Consider the following 8,264-nt stretch of genomic DNA (forward strand, 5'->3'; position numbering starts at 1 on the left):
GGTGTTTTTACCACCATTTGTTGAAGAGACCCTTCTTTCCACAGTTAATTTACTTGGCACTAGAGTTGGAAATCAGTTGGCCAGACGTGTGTGTTTATTTCTGAGCTCTAAACTCTATTCTGTTGCTCTATATGTTTATCTTTTTTAAAACTTTATTTGAAAGGTATTTTTGATTACAGACAAGTTACATAGAAAATAAAGGGGGACAGTGGGGGTATTTGAGGACATAATGGTCAAAAATGTCTAAATTTCCCAAATCTTATGAGGGAGGTTATATTAGCCAGCCAAAGGGTTGCTGATGCAAAGAACCAGAACTCTGTTGGCCTTTATCAAGCGTATGTATTTGGCGTAGAAGCTTACAGCTACCAGGTCCTAAAGAGTCTAACTCAAGGTACCGTAAGAGGTACTTTCTCTTTGGGTCAACAGACCCAAAGTCTATTGCCACATGTTGGCACAAGATGGCCGACGATGTCTGTGAGGGTTCAGCCTTCCTCCTTCCCCTGAAGGCTCCATGGTCCCTGCTTCTTTCCAGGCTCAGCTGCTCTGTTCTCTCTACAAGGTGAGCTGTAAACTATCAGGCTCATCTCTCTTCCTGCGGCTGAGTCTGTGGATCACTCTGTCTTCCTGCATGTCTGCTTTTCTGTGTCTACTTCCATGTGTGAGTCTGTTTCATCAGTCCAACAGACTGGGTCTCAGCACTGAGCCACACTCTAATGACATGGTCGACTCAAAGCCCTGATCTTAACTTAATTTAACAAAGGTCTCAGCTGAATTCAATACAGTCAAAGGGTTATCACGCCAGAGGAACAGACCATTTACAAACATAATTTGTATTTCTTTTAGTAATTGAAAAATAATATCAAGCTGCCACAGACATGGCTATCCATGTCCATGGAAGCACAGTGTACCTCACGCACAATAAACCCTAGACACATACTTATCAGAATGTCGAGAGCTCAAGACAAAGACAGAATCCTGAAATCAGCAAGGGAAAAAGAGATCCATCACATGTAAGGGAAGCTTGATAAGATTAAGGGCTGCATCCTCATCTGAAACCATGGAAGCAAGAAGGCAGTGATGCTATGGCATAGTTATGGTGCTGAAAGAAAGGAAAACAAAAACAAAAACAACTGCCAGCACAAAATTCTGACTCTAGAAAACTTGTCATTCAAAAATGAGGGAGGTTTCAAAATAGTCACAGATAAACAGAGTTTGGGAGAATTTGTTAAGAAAGGAAGATTATTGGTAAGAGTAACTAAAAGGATAAAAATGGAAATAAAGTAAAATATGACTTATGTAAACCTAAAACAAAATTCTTTAAGTTCTGCCTTTAGAGTCCTAACATTGAATGCCAATGGGTTAAACTCTCTTATCAAAAGACACAGAATGTCAAAATGAGTAAGGAAGTATGACCCATGTATATGCTGTGATACAGCATATATGTAAGATGTAACTCATCTATATGAGTTTACAAGGAGCTCATTTGAGACCCAGGGACAGAAGGAGGTTGCATGTGAAAGGTTGGAAGACAATTTTAAAGGCAAACCATTACCAAACAAAAAAAAAGGGGGGGGGGAGTAGCTATGCTAATACCAAACAAAATAGACTTTAAATGCAAAACTGTTGTAAGGCATGAGGAAAGACACTCTCTGAATAAAAGGGGTTATTTACCAAGAATAAAGAACAGTCAAATATATGTATGCACTTAAGCAGGGGGTCCCAAAATATTTGAGGCAAATGCTGGCAAAACTAAGGGGAGAAATAGATGCCTCTAGAATCCTGTTGGGGGACTTCAATACACCATTATCTCCGTTAGACAACATGTAGACAGAGCCTCAATGAAAACACGAGGCCTTGAATAATACGTTAGATGAACTAGACCTAAAGAACTTACACAGAACATTACACCCCAAAACAACAGGATATACATTTTTCTCGAGTGCTCATGGCCCATTCTTCAGGATAGGCCACATGTTGGGTCATAGAACAAATTTCAATGAATTTAGAGAGATTGAAATTACACAAAGCACTTTCAATGACCACAACAAAATGAAGCTAGAAATCAATAAGGGGTGGAGAACTGTTACCGTCAGAGAAAAATGGAAGTAAACAACACACTCTTAAACAATCAGAAGGTCAAGGAGGAAATTGTCAGCTAAATCAGTAACTACCTGAAAGCAAATGAAAATGACAGTGCAGCATATAAAAATTTATGGAATTTAGCTAAATGAGTGCTGAGAGGGCAATCTACAGTCCTAAATGCCAACATTAAAAAAGAAGAAAGCGTTAAAATCCAAGACATCACTGCACACCAGGAGGAACTAGAAAAAGAACAAATTAATGCCAAAGCAAGAGGAAGGAAGGAAACATCAAAGATTAGAGCAGTATTAAATGAAATTGAGAATAAAAAACACCAGAAAGAATTACCAAATCCAAAAGCTTGTTTTTGGAGAAGATTAATAAAATTTAAAAACCTTTAGCTAGACCTACGAAGGGAAAAAAAAGAAATGCAAATAAACAAAATCAGAAATGGGAGAGATATCAGAAACAAAGTATCGTAAGAGGATGCTTTGAAAAATTTTATGCAAACAAGATGAGCAATTTCGATGAAGTGGATGGCTTTCAAGAAACACAGGCAACCTACTTGGCAAAAGAAGAAAAGTATTCATCCAACCAATCACAAGCAGTTGAGATTGGAATAGTCATTAAAAAATCTCACAAACAAAAGAAAGTCCAGGACCAGGTGGCTCCACAGGTGAATTCTACCAATCATTCCAGAAAGAACGAATACCAATCCTGCTCAAACTTTTCAAAAAAATTGTAGTGGAGGAAACATAACCTAACTCGTTCTATGATGCTGACATCACTCTAATACCAAAGACACATAAAGTTCCTAAAAGATCAGAAAACTACAGAGCAATTTCTCTCATGAACTCAGAAGGAAAAAAATACTCAACAAAATATAGATTTATTTTTATCCTACCAGTACCACATTGGGTTTTTTTGAAGATTTAGTATTATTATTGTTTTTTATTTCTCTCTCCTTCTCTGCCCATCCTCCCTCCTCCCTCCTCCCCACCTTCCCCCACCCCCAGCTCTCTGTATCTATTCGCTATGTGTTCTTCTGTGTCCACTTGTATTCTTGTCAGTGGCACCCGGAATCTGTGTCTCTTTTTGTTGCATCATCTTGCTGTGTCAGCTCTCCGTGTGTGCGGCACCATTCCTGGGCAGGCTGCACTTTTTTCGCACTGGGCGGCTCTCCTTACAGGGAGCACTCCTTGTGCGTGGGGCCCCCCTACGTGGGGGACACCCCTGTGAGGCACGACATGCCTTGTGAGCATCAGCACTGTGCGTGGGCCAGCGCATCACATGGGTCAGGAGGCCCTGGGTTTGAACCGTGGACCTCCCATGTGGTAGGCGGACGCCCTATCCATTGGGCCAAATCCACTTCCCCACTTACAGTGGATCTGTAGTAAATTTTGGAAAGGGTACATTTGCGATCTCCATCCTTGTTGTTTTCAATATTGATTTGACTATTTGGGGTCTTTGCAGTTACATATGCGTTTGAGGATTGCCTTTTTCCAGTTCTGCATGAAAGGCTGAACTGGCACTCTGATTCCCACCAATATACACACACTAACATTGCAGGATGCTTTATTATTATTATTATTATTATTAATTTGGCTTTTATAAAGGGTACTTATTTGGGGTAAAGTCTTATAGGTCCCAAGGGCATGGAAAGTCCAACCCAAGGTAACAACCAGAGTCAGCGGCCATGTATTTGAGGCAAGATGGATGTGATCTCTGCTGGATTTAGCCTTCCCCTCTGGACTTTCTTTTTCCCTCTTGAGGTTCCATGGGCTCAACTTCTTCCTGATCTCAGCAGCAGGCCAGCATAAGACTTGTCTCTCAGGGCTTCCTTTATCAATCTCTGCTCTCTCCCCAAGGTCAACCGTAAGCTGACCTTACCGGCAAATGGTCCATCTCTCCCTGGGCCTTTAGCTGTTTCAGCCTTCTCTTTTCTGTCACTTAGTAGGATCAAAATGACAGTGTTCTCTCCTCTGTGTGTCTTCTTGTCTGTGGGATCCTTTATATCATGTGAGTTCATCTGAAATTCTGGCACTTCCTCTACATCCCATTACATACGGTGGTCACTTCTACAGACCTTCAGAACAGGCATCCCAGGAAGTTTCCTCCTCACTCATCTGTATTTCATTACTTTTATAAATCTGACAGGTTCTTTTCCATCCACAGCACTATGACCTATCTCTGTAGTACACTCCTCCACATATATAGTGTGCTTTAATGCATTCCCATTGTGAGGAAGGTAAATTCCTATAAAAACTATGGTGTGATCATTAATATCTCAGAGGAGTTCATTTACTACTGCGGTGTGACGCTCTATATTCTATTTTTAAGTATTGTGGGCTGTGCTTACATTTATCTGCAGGTCTGCTACATCACATGTGAATTCTGTTACACATATGATAGTCTCCTTATTTTCCTATGGTGGGCAACTCTAGATCCATGGCGAGAAGTTCAGTATCCATGAATATCCTCTAGACCCTTCTTGTATTCCTTCTGGTGCATCTCCTGAACTTGCTGCAGTCCTGTCCTCCCATGATGAACTCTTCACCTCAGGTCAATTCCATTCCACTTACTGTGACCTACTTATATTCTCATTCAAATGAGCAGAGCTTCTCTACACAGATGGTAACCTCTTCCTGGCTGCAGATGACTTTCACCTACACAAACGGTGAGCCACCCAAATACAGTGAATTGCCCAATCTAATTATCTGTTATAGATAAGTTTATATGGTATTTGTAAGGTCCTCTTCTCTACATACTCACTAAAATATGTTAGACTCATCTATTTCTTGCTGTGACCACTAAAGACAAACCAAGTACTTTTATAAACCCACTACAAGGTTGTCTCCTTTTCATTTAGACAGATACTCTATGCCTCAGATGAGTACCTTTATCTTTTTAGTCTGTTTATGCATGTTCCCATCATATGTATGGGTGTGTCTGCTTTTAAAATATGGATATAGTCTACATCTCAGGAAATTTCCTTCATACCCATCGTGCCGTATCCTACATACTTGTACAAATACGGTGGACTTCTGTACACGTACGGTGATGTGCTCCAAAACCTTGGTTTTAGTTCCTCTAAACCATCAGCATATTCCTCTCCATATCCACTACAAACTTTTCCAGTCATAAATTCTAGTGCTTCCCCACTATTCCACAACAACCTTACTTTGTTTCCTTCGCCAGTTTGAGCTCATCTACAACCTAGAGGGCTCTCTTCTACACTCTCATAGCCCATGCACCTGTGGTTTGATTATCTATGCACCAGATAGGTATCTTTGAACTTAGCACATCTTCCTTTCCATGATGGAGAAATCTACTGCATATCCACTGCACAGAGATCTTCTGTGCATCTTTATTGATTTCTTCTGTGATACCCACTTCACTCATTTTGAGTTGGCCTACACTTATGTATCATTATTACACATACTAGAAACATGGTCTTCTTTTCTAAATCCATAGCATTATGATCTTATGTAACCCAATTAAGTTATGGTGATGCCTCTGGACTCACTATGTTCTCACTATACTCATGATATAAAACCTCACTCATCTGGGGATTACTTCTAGACTATGGTACACTCCCTATGTTACAATCACCCACATGGTGGAGCAATGTTGAACTCTAACCACAGTTTTATTACTTTACACTAATGGCATTTTCAATGATCATGTGTTTTCCAATGTTTCCACTATAAAACTTGGTGGATTGTTTTTCATCATTAGTGCGCTTTCCAAACCTCAGATAAGTTTCTGTGCACAAAACAGAGTTCCCCTACACATGCTTTGCCTTCTCCTACACACCTCTACAAAATTGGTAAACTGGTTTGCCATTTTGTGTGCTGTTTAACTTTGAAGTTCAGTGTTTGTACACTTGTCTATATTCATATAAAGACATGGCCAGTTCTGCCTCTCTAGTAAGTTCCTCTATAATCATGAAAAAGTTGTTCAAATCTGTGTCAGAAATATGGAACAAACTACACATTATGCTATGCCCTGTGTTTCTCCCGCACTTTAGTGGATCGGCTTTCCAAAATGATGAGCTCTCTAAACCCTAGATAAGTTCCCCACATGCATTCTAAGTTTCTCCCCTGCATTCTGACTACAGGTGTGCCCTACAACTTTTTGAGCAATTCCTCTGCACTGCTGGTGTGCTCCTATATTTTTGTTACCTATGCATGCTGCGTTTTCATCACACATGGTGAACTGTACAATCTCCAATTAAGTTTCTCTTTATTTAACTTGTGTTCCTCCTTGTATATCATTTTCTCCCCTGCATTTCCACGACAATTTTGATGTACTTGCTTAACATTTTTGTGAGATTTCTCTTCCAATATTATTGATTCCAAACCTAAGTTTTCTCCTACACATTTACATATCAGTACATGATGGATGTGTATCCTCTTTAACCCCATATGGGACTTATTTAAATTTCAGTTAGAGGTGGGGTGGTATTCTCCACTGCACCCCCTCCACTGAGCACTTTGTACTCTGCGTTCTTCAACAACATGGTGTATTCTTCTGGATTCCAACTTCAAACTTGTTGAGCTCCTCTTCATCCAAGATCATCTCTTCTTATTTCAGTTATCCACTTACACTTTGAGCCAAATTTGGGTTGACTTCCATTAGATTCTCACTACTAATATTGTGAATTATGCTACACATCTAGTGAGTTCCTCCACTCTGTGGTGCACTCGCTATATTATTGTTCCTCACAAGTTGCATTCCTCTACCCACATGTTGAGCACTTATGAAACTCAGATCCTTTCCTGCCTTTCATGATGGGCTCATTTAACTATCCACTTCATGCACTAAAATGTTGAACCAATGGTCCCCTATACATCCATACACTAATGGTGAGCAGTTACACAATCCTAATGCACCAATATTGCATCTTCCAAATTCCATTACGAATATGGTTGGCGCCTCAACAAAATTCTCAGCCCTAACATCCCTGGTTCCTTTTCCTACAGGTATGCTGTATTTTTCTTCATAGCACCTTTAAGTGTGGCATAATCAAAGTTCAAATTTTTAGTTCCCTGCTAAAGTCCTCTACACCTCATACGTTTTGCTAGAATTCTATCAAGAACTTAATGGATTCCTAAAACACCCATATCAGATGAGTTACTTTAAGCCCCTAGTGTACTCCTCTACATTCCCACTGTAAACATTTTGGGTTCTGTCAAGTTTATTTGGAGCTCTTCTATGTCCAATGGGAATTCCATTGCATCCTTTTTTTAAAAAATTTTTTTATCGATTTTGTAAAAATATTACATTAAAAAAATTATATGAGGTCCCATTCAACCCCACCCCCCCCATCCCACCACTCCCCCCCCCCCCCCCCCAGCCACACTCACTCCCTTCATCATGACACATCCATTGAATTTGGTAAGTACATCTCTGGTCCATTGCATCCTTGTGTCCTCTTGTACTCTGCCTCCCCACTCTGAGATGGCTCTCTTGTCTGTTTGCTTATTGTTTTTGGTTTTTTGTCCTCTCATTGTTTCTGCTCATTGTTTTTCACTCATTCTCTGCTCACTGTCTGTCATTTCTTTAGGTGGCACCAGGAACTGGAGCTGGGACCTCCCGTGTGAGGTCCCAACTGCTTGAGTCACGTCTGCTCCCTGCTTGTTTGTTTTTGATTTTTGTCTGTACATTGTTTGCTTGTTTTCTTTTTCTAAACATTTTATTTATTTACTTATTTTTAAAGATGTACAGATCACATAAAATGTTACATTTTAAAATAGGAGGTTACCCTATATCCCACTCCCCATATCCCCCACTCTTTCCACATCAACAGCTTCTTTCTTTATTTTGACACATGCATCACATTTGATGAATACATTTTGGAGCACTGCTACACAGCATGGATTATAGTTTTCATATACATTTCCTTCAGTGGGTTATGGCAGGATATATATGTGCTGCATCTGTCCCTGCAATATCATTCAGTACAACTCCAAGTCCTGAAATTGCTCCTGTATCACACCTCTTTTTCCCTCTCCCTGCCCTGAGCAACTCCTGTGGCCACTGTCTCCACATCAATTTCACAGTTTCTTCCATTGCTCGAGTCACAGTAATTCTGTAGTAGAATACCCGTAATTCCTCTCTAATCCGTATTTTGTTCCTCCATCCTGAGGACCCTGGGATGGCGATGTCCACTCTACCTCTAA

Source organism: Dasypus novemcinctus, chromosome Y (genome assembly GCF_030445035.2).
Source record: "Dasypus novemcinctus isolate mDasNov1 chromosome Y, mDasNov1.1.hap2, whole genome shotgun sequence".
Classification (NCBI taxonomy): Eukaryota; Metazoa; Chordata; class Mammalia; order Cingulata; family Dasypodidae; genus Dasypus; species Dasypus novemcinctus.